Here is a 12,901-nt window from a genome sequence, read left to right as displayed (position 1 = left end):
CCATCTGATAATAATGGAGAAAGTATAACAAGTGCCATAGAAGTTTACACACATCCTGCCACACTTTGCAGATGGCTGATACAAAAATCAGAGACAATGCTAAAATAATTCAAAAGCCCACAAAAAATGAAGCAGTGTACTCAGCTCCTTTTGTGAGGCTGTGGCTAAGGAACCAACCAGCCAGCCTGAAATGGACCATATAAATTTAAGTAGATCTTATTAGGATTCTGTGTGGCTGTTAAAGCATTCTCAGCCGTTGCTTCCAGCTTAGCATCGCTGCTAATGGTGAAGAGAGGAAGAGATTAGTTTAGGCTACTTTGAGACATCACAGATATACGTGGGAGGCATCCTCTGTTTCTTGAACTTGTATTTCACTGACCTGCTATGTGACAAGTGGAGTGCCAAAAATACAGAAGAGTTGGCACATAAAATCCGTGTCTACTCTATCTACTCTGTCAAGGCTAAAAAAAAAAGTCCTGAATGAGCCTTGGAGAGTCAACAAATCACTAAAATAGCAGCTAAAAGAGGAAGTTCAGCACGAGTTCAAGTCATTAAAATTCCCTCTAATGTATGCTCTTGCAGACCAGTGGGCTGAGCGTGATCCTGGGGAGCGGAAGGATGTGTGTGAACTTGTGGGGAAGGAAAAAATGGACAAGGTTGATGTTGCTGACCTTCAGTGTGGAAGCCTGATCATTACTGTCGTTTGAGATGGCTGTGTGGGAAGAAAAGGTCAGTGGAGCCACTCTGAGCTGGAAATGCGGAGAAATGAGCTTTTGCATGGCTTTCTTGGGCAAATCCCCACCTGTGTGCAGAGTGTGGCATATTTATGTCTTGGACTTTTGCTGGTACTTGCACAAGGTCTCAAGGGGAAGGCAACAAGGGAATGGCTGTGGTGGAGTATAAACAAAGATTCTTCATTTAGGAAACACTCTTTCCTAATGGTAATATTTGGCTAAAGAGCAGACAAGGCCTAATAACTGTGAATGTGTTCTTTTTATGTTATTCCACACAGGCAGTGTGGGGAAAAAAAGGAGACTTAAACCTGCATTGTCCATGTTAGCCACATTTCTCATTGCCTCCAAAAGGAGTTTTGTTCGGGAAGTGCAAAGCAGGCCTGGTAAATATATTTCCGTTTATTCAGTTCTGAGATTGAAAATGGTAGAGACTGGGCAAAAGAAATACCAGGGGTATCTCATATCCATGTGTTGCTTCATTAAACATCTGAAAATGGCAATGAAAAAGCAGAGATTGCAGAATGAGATTACCAGGGAGCAGGATGATAACATGAAAGCCTCTGTCCTCTGCTTGTACAATACACATGTGGTCAGAAAAATAAAGGCAGCAAACTATCTTACTATATAATAGACAAGGATTTTCATAGCTGTTATTTAGGATGCATGGAAAGTAGAAAATGGCTTTACACAAGAGAGTCACCTGTTAACTTTGGATATGTGATATGTGAATGTATAGCTGAGATAAAAAAATCATCTGGTTTCATCCTTCTTGTCAGGCAATATTTGCATTCAGAAGCTCCAGAAGTAACCTTGAGTAGCTAAGGAATATATGACAAAATATTGTAAAGCTAACTGACATTGTGCACAAGAAAATTAGTTTCCTTTTATTGCTGTTTTAAATAGAAAAGATTTGATCAGTCTTGGCCCTCTCAATAGGCAAAAATGGTGACTAGACCACAATTGCCTGTGAAGCTGCCTGAAGGCATGACAGCTGCTGGAGAAAGGGTTGCTCTTTCTTACTTGCAGAGGTGTCAGGTGGCAGAGGTGTCTCTGCCACAGGAGAGCAATGTGTAACAGCAGCATCTTGGGACCATGCTGTAAGAACTGGGATTTAAACCAGTTGCCCATCATCCTTTCCAGTGCCGGCATCACCCCTGGAGCAGAAATCCCCTACCCATGGCACTCTCATCCCCCTGCCCCTCGCTGCAAACTCCTGTGAAGCTCCGGAAGCTGCGTCACCTTGGGAACAGAGGTAGGAGCAAGAGTTGGACCTGTTGTGGAGACTGGGGTGAAGGGACCTGCCCAAGCCCTGCCTGTGTGTGGGTGACCTGTCTTCAGCTCAGCTCAACTTCCCAGCCCCCAGCACCACCCTGATGGTTCCTAAACCAGCCCTGCTGTGGTGCAGATTCTCCAAAAGCCTTTTCCAACAAGGGAAAATTTGTAACATAAATTCCTACCTGAGCATGACTTTTTTTTTTTTGGATTAGGGGATTTTTTTTTAGATTTAGGGATACATGCTTTGGCTTGTACTTGTTTGTGTCATTAGGTCCTGAGGCAGACAATGAAAGCTGTGTGATCTGCTGCCATGCATCCACCTCACATCCCTGGTACCAAATCTCCTGAGACAAAGCACCTCCTCAACCAAATCCAAGCCCAGCTCACTCACTGGGAAAGAGCTGCCCCTGACCTCCTGACATCCTTTTGTGTTCCCCTGAGTGTCTGAGCTGCCAAACTAAAGGGAGGAGATGGGGCAGGAGGAGCCCAGCCAGCACTGGCAGATCAGGTGTTTGGTCACCCAAGCCTCCCCTGCTCTAGATGGGTGTGCTGCTAATGCTGGGGCTTGTCCTCATTAGCTCTCACGTGCTCTTCACTAGTTGTCATCAAGGGTTTGCCTTTTCATTTTGACTGTTTAAAGGACCTTTTAAAATTAGGTTTTTGGTGCATTTGTATCTGTACAGCATTTAAAACATTATAGTGTTTTCCTGCACCCCTTTAGTTTGTGTTGTAATTCTGTGATTACAATGATGGAGAGGGATTCTCCAGGAGCTGCCAGCCTTGCCAGTGCGTCCCTCCTGTTGGCACCAGACTGTGGGCTCTGGGCACATGGTGACACAGGGAGTGAGAGCAGGAAGATGAACATCTCGATCCTTGCACTACCATCCAACCTAAAAGCAGGCTGGGAAGTAGCACATACCCCAGTGACAGTGAAGCCTGAAGTCTCTGGAGTCCAGATGCATTAGAGCCTAAAGAGAGCTGAGCTCCCTAATGGACACACGCCGTGTTTTTGAGCATCTTCTGCTGATTGTCTGCTGTCGAGCCCTCGGTTCCAGCAGTGCTGGGCTTTCCACTCTACGCCAGCAGCGGCTCTTCCAAACTTCCTTGATTGTGTCTGTGCCTGTTGCCCGGTGCTTGAGTGATGAAATGGAAGGCAGCAAGAGTGACAAAGATTAAATGAACAGCAAGAGGAACCTGAGCTGAATTTTGGGAGAGTAATTATTGGTGCCAGTGGCTCCAAGCAGAAAAAGGGAGTTTGCTTTCTGCTATTATCTCTGTGGCACTGGGGAAACACCAGGCAACTACCTCCTGATTCTTCTTCTCTAATTAAAAAGTTTTTATGTGTAAAGACTGGAATATATGAGGAAGTGATAAATTAAACGTCATGAGTTCCCCACTCTGTGCTTGTGCTGCAGAGGGAAATAGATTCTGAATCTCACAGTGAGGCCAGTGAAGAAACTGCTCCTTTCCCATTGCAAACAGGAGCTTGTGGCACTTCCAGCCTGGAGGCATCCTGCCAGGTTTGCTGTGCCTAGGAACAGTGGCCAGTGTGAGCCAATTGGCCATGGGATGTAGGAGCCATCCCCTGGGTAGAGGCAAAATAAATGCTTTGAGTGTAATAGAGGTCTGCTGGCATGGAGGGGAAAGCAAAGGAATTGCCTTCTTCCAGCAGTGAAAAAACAACAGTAGAGCTGCTTCAAGCAGTTGCTGCAGCCCCTGGGCTGCACTGGCCTCTTCTCCAGGACACAGCATGGAAAATGCAGCTGTTCTGCCCAACTGCAGCAGCTCTGGCTTCTTCCTGATGGCTTCCCCCACACATCCCTCGTGGTGGGCTGGGGAGCTGGGAGCAGGCTGGCAGCCCAGAGGGATGGAGCAGGAAGAAATTGCATCCATCAGCCCCCCAGGGTATGACATCCCTGCTGGGACAGCTCCAGGAGACCATCCAGGGGCTCTAACCAGGAGACAATCACCCTCTGCTCTCAGCTGTCCTCCTGAGCACTGGGAAAATAACTAATGCACTAAAGCAAAATGCATGCAGACAAAAAAAGGAAATGCTTCAAGATGATCCTAGAGGACTTTTTGGAAGTTTTCTCTGAAACATCAATGTTCTTATATATTTTTAAAGGCTTGGCTAGATTGAAAGGAAAAAGGGAGGTTGTTTTCCTATGGCTCGGAGTCAGTGTTTAAAAAAATATAGCTGTAGGTAAAAATAATGGCAAAATAAAATTAAAATCTGTTCCTCAATGCCAAAAGAATGCCAAAATGGAACTCTATAGGTTTTAAGACCGGGTTTCAAACCTGACCAAAACAACTCAACAGTTCAGTATCATGTTGAAATACTTGAGTGAACCCAAATCTGTGTGTTCTAGAGAAAAACTTTCTTTCCAAAAAAGTTCATTAAGCTCTCCATAAGCATCACCTCCTGGCCTGTCCTTGCAGTAGAAGGACTGGTTTGTTACTATCCTTCTGAAGGACTTTTTTAATTTTAATAAGTAAAACTCATGCACAGTGTAAACACACCAAAAAGCACACATCCTTTTGAATTTTCAGAGACAAGTATTTTAAATCCAGCCTTTTTCAAAACTGCAGACATGCATTATTTACACTGGAGAATAATAATGCAACAAAGCTGTATTAGATTAGAATTGTTCCATAAAATATTATGATTATCATTTTTTGTAGCTTGACTTAAGGTGAACAATTTATATAAAAATATGAATTATTTTCTGTTACAAAAAAATTATTCAGTGTGGGCTCTGTGTATTACAGTTATTAATCTTTCTATTTAAATGCAAATTTTTCCTTTCAACTGAAAGCTAAAGATACTTTTTATACAACTAATAAAACACCACTCTGATCTTCTGATCCCTCATAAGGGAGATGGCTTTCTCAGCTGTGTTTGGGATGTCTCTGCTGGAACATGGTGTTCCTTTACACAAGGATGCTTTCCTCATAAATACATTGAGAGTTACCTGCTCAGAATGAAATATTCATTTGTACAGCAAGGTGTGACTTGAAAAATCCTTAGTTGCTTTGTTTTTGTAAAAAGAGAAAAGAGCTAAGAAGAGCAGTGACCTTTGTGTAGCCATGTGCTGTGCCTACAATCTAGGAGGGTCATTTATCCTTGGAAAATCTTGGTTTGCATCCTAGTGGGTTTGCTGCTCTGAGAAACCTGAAACTGAGGTTTCTTTGAGAGGCTGGAGTCAGCTCAGGTGGGAGCTGGTCAGGCGGCTCTGGGAGGGAGTCAGACAGGGTGGTCAGAGGTGTTTCATTCCCCTGTGAAGCAGTTGTTGAAGGTATGTCAGGCTTTACAATCACCACAGTGTTTGTGCTGTTCAGAAACCCCAGAAAGCTTCATGTCATCCCCAGAATACCAGATCCCCCCAATACCACCAGAAACTCCGGGGGCATGGGTGCAGTTTGCTCTGCATAAGTGTCAGATTCTGTCTGAACTGTTTCTCTTCCCTTTTACAGAAGGAAGTGGAAGTTGCCCATTGGACCAGGAGGAGACTTCCAGTGTCTGATCCCTGGGAGCTGCAATCAGCTGAGGTTTCTGCAGCTCTTGCCATACATGCACAAATGTGACAAGGAGAGAAGTAACTCTGATCTGGCAGCTTGTGTCCTGAAGCAGAAATCAAAGTTGTTTATGTGATTTCAGGCTAATCTCTGCCAATTTTTCATCTGACAAAGTGCTTCTATTTACCCTGAGCAACTCCAAGGACAGCTTCCTTAATAATGTTTATATTGTTGGACTCTCAGTTACCAGTATTAACAAAGGAAGTTGAAAACAACTCTGCATCTCCATCTTTCATCCTTGCATGATCACAAACTTCCCATTCCACCTCCCAAGAAATGCTGTTTGCTGCTGGTGGAAAGCTTTCTGATGGTTTTCCAGGTTCCACATGGTCTGGCAGAGTGTGTTATCCTCTGGCCACCCCTTGGTCTCCCTTGTTAGTGGTTTTCTGACTCACCCTGGGTGGGAGCTTGGCTGCTCCAGCCGGTGGAAGCATGGGTAATTGAAAAGGCTGAAGTAGTGAGTGGTGTTATAATTAACTGGCTGTATTAAGCATTTTACAGTTCTGACACCTCGCAAGAGTAGAAGTTTAATGAGAATGGAGAGAGGCTCAAAAGCAATCCATTTTCCCAGTAAAGATTGTAATGAAGGTGTGAAATGATGCACAGCTAACTAAACCTGTCTGTAATAGCCTCTCTGTTGTAATGTAGTGATCTGACAGACTTTGGAAAAACAATACAGTGCATATGTTTCTATAGATTATATATTTTATATATATCTTTCCTTGCAGTGCTAATGTATCATGCAGTTTGACTGGGTGTGCCATGTGTAGGTCAGGTGCCAAAATGTGTAAAGAACTGATTGTTGACAAAGATTGCTCATTTGCAGTGTAAAGATGAATGCAGCCCAAGGAATGTCCCAGAAAATGTCCCAGAGAGGACATTCAAGTGGAGCACAAGGGGCTCTGAATGTCTGTGCCAGGGCCAGCTGTGACACAGCACAAAGGACTTCTGTGGCCCATTTGCACCAACACGGCCTCCTCACTACAGTCCTGTCAGGAATTCCTTGGTATCTGCCTGGAGGGGAAGAAAGAGCAAAGGTATTTTCTCACTATTGCTTCAGAAGAGGCTCAGTCTCTGTTTCCCAGTTTAAAATCCAACAGCAGCAGCTGTAAACAGAGTGTACTCTCCACAGCAAAACCCTGTCATTGCATCTCTCTATCTTCATTTGCAAGGAATGCGTCAGATTCGGGTGGGTGCGGAGGGAACGGGAATGAGGATGGCACGCATCATGTGGCTTCTGGTGGCACTTGGGAGTCAGTGGCCCTCTGAGGATATTTTTGGAAATGGATACCTTCCCCTGGGATCTTGTGTCTCCAGATTTCATCTTCATAGGTTTTTATGTCCCATCCCTGCAGGGTTTCACTCTCAGCTGGTGAGGAGCTGAGTACCTGTTAAGCCCTGTGCCCTGCTGGAGCAGGTGCCCCTCTGCACACCTGGACAGTGTGGGGTATGGTCAGGAGGTCATTTCTGCCCACAGACTGGCCCAGAGCTGTCCCCAGCATGGAGCACCGAGGGCTGCTCCAGATGGATTGCACTCGCAGGGCAGGTTTCCTTTTGACTGGGTAAAGTTGTTTGATTACCTGGGAGCCTTTTGTCACCATTGTCGCCTTTGCTCTGAGGCAGGAGCGGACTCTCAGCTCTCAGCATCCTCACCTGGTGGGAACATGAGTCAGCTGCCACCTCTGTATTTCCAGCCAGGCTGAGGGGGCTGAGGGCCAGATCTCTGGGAGCTCACAGGTCCGATGTTTGCCATGCTGGAGCCTAAATGCAGACAGGCATGAAGGGCTTCTTCCTTTCTGTGCAGCTCTTGCTCCAGTTTGATCCCAAAGAGCTTTTCCTGGCTGACCTGAATTACCTTTTCCTTTTTTAAATATATAATTTCTATGACTGATATAAATGTCAAGCACATAGATGAAGAATAAAAATGGAGATAAACATCTTGTTAATTGTAATCATTATGTAAATACCTGAGCCCATAAATTTCAATAATTAGTTTTACTTTCTTTTTTTTTCCTCTCCTTGTCAGGACTTGCATGAATATGGCTGAGCTTTCTCATAGCTGCTTGCAGGATAGAGCCTTGATTTCTACGCTACATGAGTTTTGTGTGTGGCATATGGTGAGGTCTCATGAAACATAATTGTGGAGCACTTATGTTCAGCTCTCCTGTGCAGAGTATCACATCCTGAAGGGTGACTCCTTTCAGTAACATCAAGATCATATATGAAAAGAGCTTCTTTTAAAGATCTCAGCCATATGATTTATGGTAAATAACACTTGTATCCACATACTATGTGTTTCTGCTCTTGAGGTTTGCCCTTGTTGGTGCTCAAATTTGTTTTTGTTTAGCATGTCACAGGACTTGGAGCAATACAGTTTTGGCAAAATGTGTGGGAAGGCTATGTAAACACCATCCAAGATTTCTATATACTCTGTGCATCCTCTCCAGTATGTTTAAATGTTCCAGCTATGCAGCTAAAGTACACCCACTAACACAAGTTAGTACAAAGACATGGTTATACATCGGGAGCACTTTAGTTAGATTTTTATAAAGAGAACAAGATGATCCCCTGAGATATTGTTGTACAAATAACAAAAGACAGAAGCTCAATTAGTGAAAGCATGGAAGTGAAAAGTGAGACAAAATCATGTAGAGTAAAATTCAGTAGGTATATTAGTTTGCAAAGTATACTTTCTTATACATTAAAGGGCTGCACTGAGGAATGAATTACCTGCTTTTCCTATGACACTTTTCTAAACTGAGGTTGTCAGAATTTTTTTGCAGTGTTCTGACTCAAGATAGGAAAAGTCAATTCCTTAATTCTACTAGATGGAGGTGTCACTTTGATACTTCCATTTACTTTTTTCATTACAGGAGAGCAGAAATTGTCCAGATTTTTTTTCCTTTTTTTGTTCCCCTGGGACTCCAGTAACCAGCAATAGGTTTTTGTCCATATTATTTTAGATTAATGTTTTCCAAACAGCAATATATAGAAGCATGAGCCTGAACAGTTGGCCAGCAAGTAAAGCAAGCAAGGATTTGGTTTACAGAAATAAATCCAATCCCTATTCTTTTACCTTAGAAGCTGACAGTGTGTTTCCAGCAAGGTGAGACCACATAACAAAATGCTGCACTCTGGCCCGTGCCTGCAGAGCTCTTTGGTAATGTGACTTCTGAAGCCCTTTACGCCTTTCCTAGAACAAAGCCATGGTTTCCTGTCTGATCACCTAAGAGAGCCCAGGAGCCAGCAGGGCTGCTTGCAGCATGTGCAATATGCAGTTTGCACTGAGTTCAGACACTCCACAGCCTGATTTCATGCAGCTTCACATGCTTTAATCCTGTTCTCATGGTAGTTCTCTCTCTGGGACTGCCAAGTGTCCAAACCAGCCACTGGTCTCATGGGGAAAGTCCATCTGTGCACAATCCTGGGAATAACCCTCGGAAAATAGGGCTGCTAAGAAAAAATGAAATTATCTGTCAAAAGTGTTTCCCAATTAGTTGGTCCAAAATGATTGTTTTTTGTAGCCTTCTTCTGTCAATCACTGGTCCCATGTATTTACGGAAGGTTTAGTGATGAAACTAATTGGAAACGTGTGAAATTATGTATTTTGCAACTTAAATCACCCTTCACCAGCTAAAAAGGGAAACCAAGGAGAATACTGACACTGGTTGAAACAGGGTTTGTAAAGGAACTTTTCCAGGGTGAAGCTGGAGCTGTCAGGACCAGCTCCTGGTCTGGGGGAATGTGTGGGGTGATGAGATTCAATCCAGATTTGTGGAGTTTGCCAGCAGCCTCCACCTCTGTGTGCTGCTACCCTGGGAAGAGGAAAGATATTTTCAGAGCAAAGGTTGTCTTTGTAAAGCACCTTGGAAGAATGTATGAATGTGTCCTTTTCTGAAATGGCAGTTTGTTTCTCAAGTACTTCTTTATTTTTATATGGAATTAGAAATTATACAATTCATTTGACTCCTTAAGTCATTATATTATTAAATGTTTCAGAACTGGAGTTGCTATTTTGCCTGTCACCAAAAATTGACAGCTCATTGCCCCCACTACAAAGTGTGGCTGTGAGCCAGGGGTTACTATGGGCTTGTTTTGATTAGGGTTGATATCAAATTTTAGGGGTTTTATCAATATTTTGCCAACATTATGATTGGATTTGCATGCATGAAAACACAGTCCTATTCTGTTTCTGAGCAATGACAATGCTTGTTCCCTGTGCAGGAAACCCAGAAAGCAGTCTTGAAATTTTATTTCCAAATGTGATGCACTGCCCAGCTGCTGACAGCACCCAGAAGTGAAGCAATATGAGCAGCATTGCTTGATTTAATAGCATGAGATCCTCACAATGTGTTTCGGTTTATATTATTCTGGAGATAAGAATCTTTAAATACTGAAGGAGCATACAGTGTACAAGCATTGTATTGACATTTTTCTATGCTATCATAACCACAGATTCATCTGCTTGTCCTTATGTTAGCAATTTAATTTTAATCCAGGGCAATAATGAAAAAGTGCATTACTGGGGAAAAACAAACTCTTCATAGCTTGTATTCCTGATATTTTTAGGGAATTGAATTGCATTTTGTGTTGACAATACTAGGCTATCTTTAGGCCTTCTGTGAGCATCCATGAACAACAAAAATGTGTCTGCTAATGTATTGTCAGCCAGAGGAAAATAGACTATTTGTAGCTCTTGTATTGGGGGGTGGATCTGGAGCCCTGTCTGTGCCCTGTGGCACTTTTACTCTGCAATTTCCTGTGAGGAACTGGAGCAGCTTCTGGTGTGTGGGGAGGCACTTCTGCATGTGCTGAGCCTGAGCTGGGAGCCTGCCCTGCTCTCGAGGTGTTGCTGCCAACTCTGGATGGGTGATGGAGCAGGGCTGGGCTGAGCTGTCCCAGGCTCGGGGCAAAGCTGAGGGTCAGGGTTGAAGTGCTCAGGCAGGGGTGGCTGTTTCTACTTAAATGGGTCAAAATTCCCCACATCTCTGGGGAGAGATTTCAACTGACAACAGCGAGAGTCCTTTCTGACACTGAAAACCAGATTTTTTTTTTTTTTTCCTTCTTAGTAGGAGTTTGGTGGTACAGGCTTTTGCTGTGCACAGTACAGGTGACCAAACCTGTGACAAACACTGGCTGTTCAGGCACAGGTTTTCCTTGCCACAACATAACTGTAGCCACAGGTTTGTTCAAAACTGGGAGCAATCAAGCATTCAAGAATGTTGTGGAAGCAGAATGATTTGGATTCCATTTTTAAAATAATTTAATGTCTTTTTACATAGAAAGATAGAGGACTCAAAAATCCTACAAGATGGAGTACAATATGAGATTTATTTCCCAAAGTTGTTTTTTTCTAAACTCTTGCCAAGAATCTTCTACTACAATTTTGAGCTTTATTTAAAAAAAATCCTAGGAGAAATGTGTACTATTCTTTATCAAACTACTTAGGACATATTCCTAAGAGTCACTCACACTCCCACACGCACCTTTCCACAAGTGAGATAAATTGAGAATGTCACTATCTTTAATGTTAGAAGTATTTCTATCTTCCACTGCAAATATGCAGTGATGCATCTAGAATAGCACTGTCAGGGAAAAAAATCTTCTCATGAACAGAATTTAGCTATTTGTGTTCTCTTTCTACATGCACTTAGTGTTTTTTCTTCAGTGCGATCATATCAGCTGCAGGGAAATGGAGAAAGAAAACTGTTTCTTTAGATATGAGCCTGTTCTGAGTCCTTCCCCTTGGCCAGTCTCTGACAGCCTGAACCCAGTCCTGAGAGTCACAAAGCTGTGGGAGATGTTGACTGAAGGGCATTGCACTTGCTAATAGCAAGGTGGGTGCAAGGAAATTGGTTTGACACATGCTGGTGGTGCTGAGCATGGCCTTCACCTCCTGGGTCTGCACAAAACTGCTGGCTCCAGTGGGGAAGCAGATGGGAGTGAGGACTTGAGAACTAATCTCCTGTCTGTGCTTCTGCCTCTGTGACTAATTGCTCTGAAATTTGCACATGTAATAGCTGTCGCTTTTCCTAATGCCTCTTGCTAGGTTAGGATTTTAAAAAGATGTATTTTCTTGTCATTAGCAGCACTAGATGTAAATAGGGAAGCAAATAGATATGCATTGGTTATTAATTAAAATAGGAGCACAAATTTCAGGGAGTGCAGTCAGGCTCCAAGGAATACCTGATCCCATGTCCAAGGCAGGGTACACTGCAAGAAATGCACCCCCTGTACCACTCGTCTGTGGGGACGCACAAATTAGAAATTTCAAGGGCTGTTGAACACTGTGAATTTCCACTGTGGATCAGCACAAAGTTATTTGGCATGGGAGGTTCTGTAACTGTATACATTGGGAAAGTTCATATTGTGCAATGGCCCTAAAACTCACCCGTCCTCCTCTAGTATGCAGAGACCCAGTGCTAAGATGTGTTTAATATAAAGCAGGTAGGATATGAGCTGACCGGAGCAGTTTTTCTGTCTCTTGTTGCCTTTACATTATTCATCTTAGGATCATCTCCTGTGCTATTTATATTCAGCATAAATAATAATTAAACCAGGGGACAGAGGTGTGGTGTGAATGTGAAGAAAAATCCTCCATGTCCCTGATATTGCGAAGTTGGAAAGCTAGCCAGGACTGGGGGAGTCCTTAGTTTGAGGAAAGGTGGTCTGCTGGAAATGCTTTCTTCCTACAGGAAAGCATTAACATGCAAGCCCTACTCTTAAGTGGCCAGAATGTAGTGATTAAAGTGCTCTTGCTGTGTGATCTTGGGCCTCTTGCCCTTTCTGTTCCTTAATTAATTTTCTCTATCATTTATGTATTAATAAAAACAAATTACCTGCTTCATGGGAGGTGAGAGGTTTTATTCATTTATGTTTGCAAACAGTGTTGAGATCCAGGGAAGGAAGGAAGGAAGAGGCTGCAGAAGTGAGATGGCTGTATTTAGTGCATGAATGATATATGACAAGGTTTTGTTCCTTGGCAGTCTGATAATTTGACATAGCAGTCAGTCTTTTTCCTTTCTACTGTTTAACTTTATTTTTCTGATATTGTCCTAATAAGGCACTACTCTGTGTTGCTTTCGCTCAGCCTGGTTTTTGGTATTGGGGGCCACAGAGGTGGCTTCTGTGAGAAGCTGTTGGAAGCTTCCACCATGTCCGGCAGAGCCAATCCCTGCTGGCTCTGAAGATGGACATGCTGCTGGCCAAAGCTGGGCCAATTAGAGATGATGGGAATGCCTCTGTGATAACATACTTAAGAGGAAAATCAAAACAAAGTGGGGGCAGTTTTTCTAGCCAGAGAAGAGGAGGAGGTG

The 12,901-nt window shown here is 43.3% G+C and overlaps 1 long non-coding RNA gene across 1 annotated transcript; it reads left to right on the top strand.

The window, feature by feature from the left end:
* The first annotated feature begins 587 nt into the window (after window positions 1-587).
* Window positions 588-8,315, top strand: LOC121658438. The gene is made up of 4 exons (XR_006013974.1): window positions 588-729; window positions 1,013-1,117; window positions 1,875-1,986; window positions 5,484-8,315. It is a non-coding gene; the product is annotated as an uncharacterized LOC121658438 (long non-coding RNA).
* Window positions 8,316-12,901: the final 4,586 nt, after the last annotated feature.

This window comes from Corvus kubaryi, unplaced genomic scaffold (genome assembly GCF_017639235.1).
Source record: "Corvus kubaryi isolate FWS band 111438036 unplaced genomic scaffold, C.kubaryi_AGA036_p1.0 136, whole genome shotgun sequence".
Lineage (NCBI taxonomy): Eukaryota > Metazoa > Chordata > Aves > Passeriformes > Corvidae > Corvus > Corvus kubaryi.
Note: the sequence above shows the minus strand (reverse complement) of the source record. Positions and strands in the feature narration are given on the sequence as shown.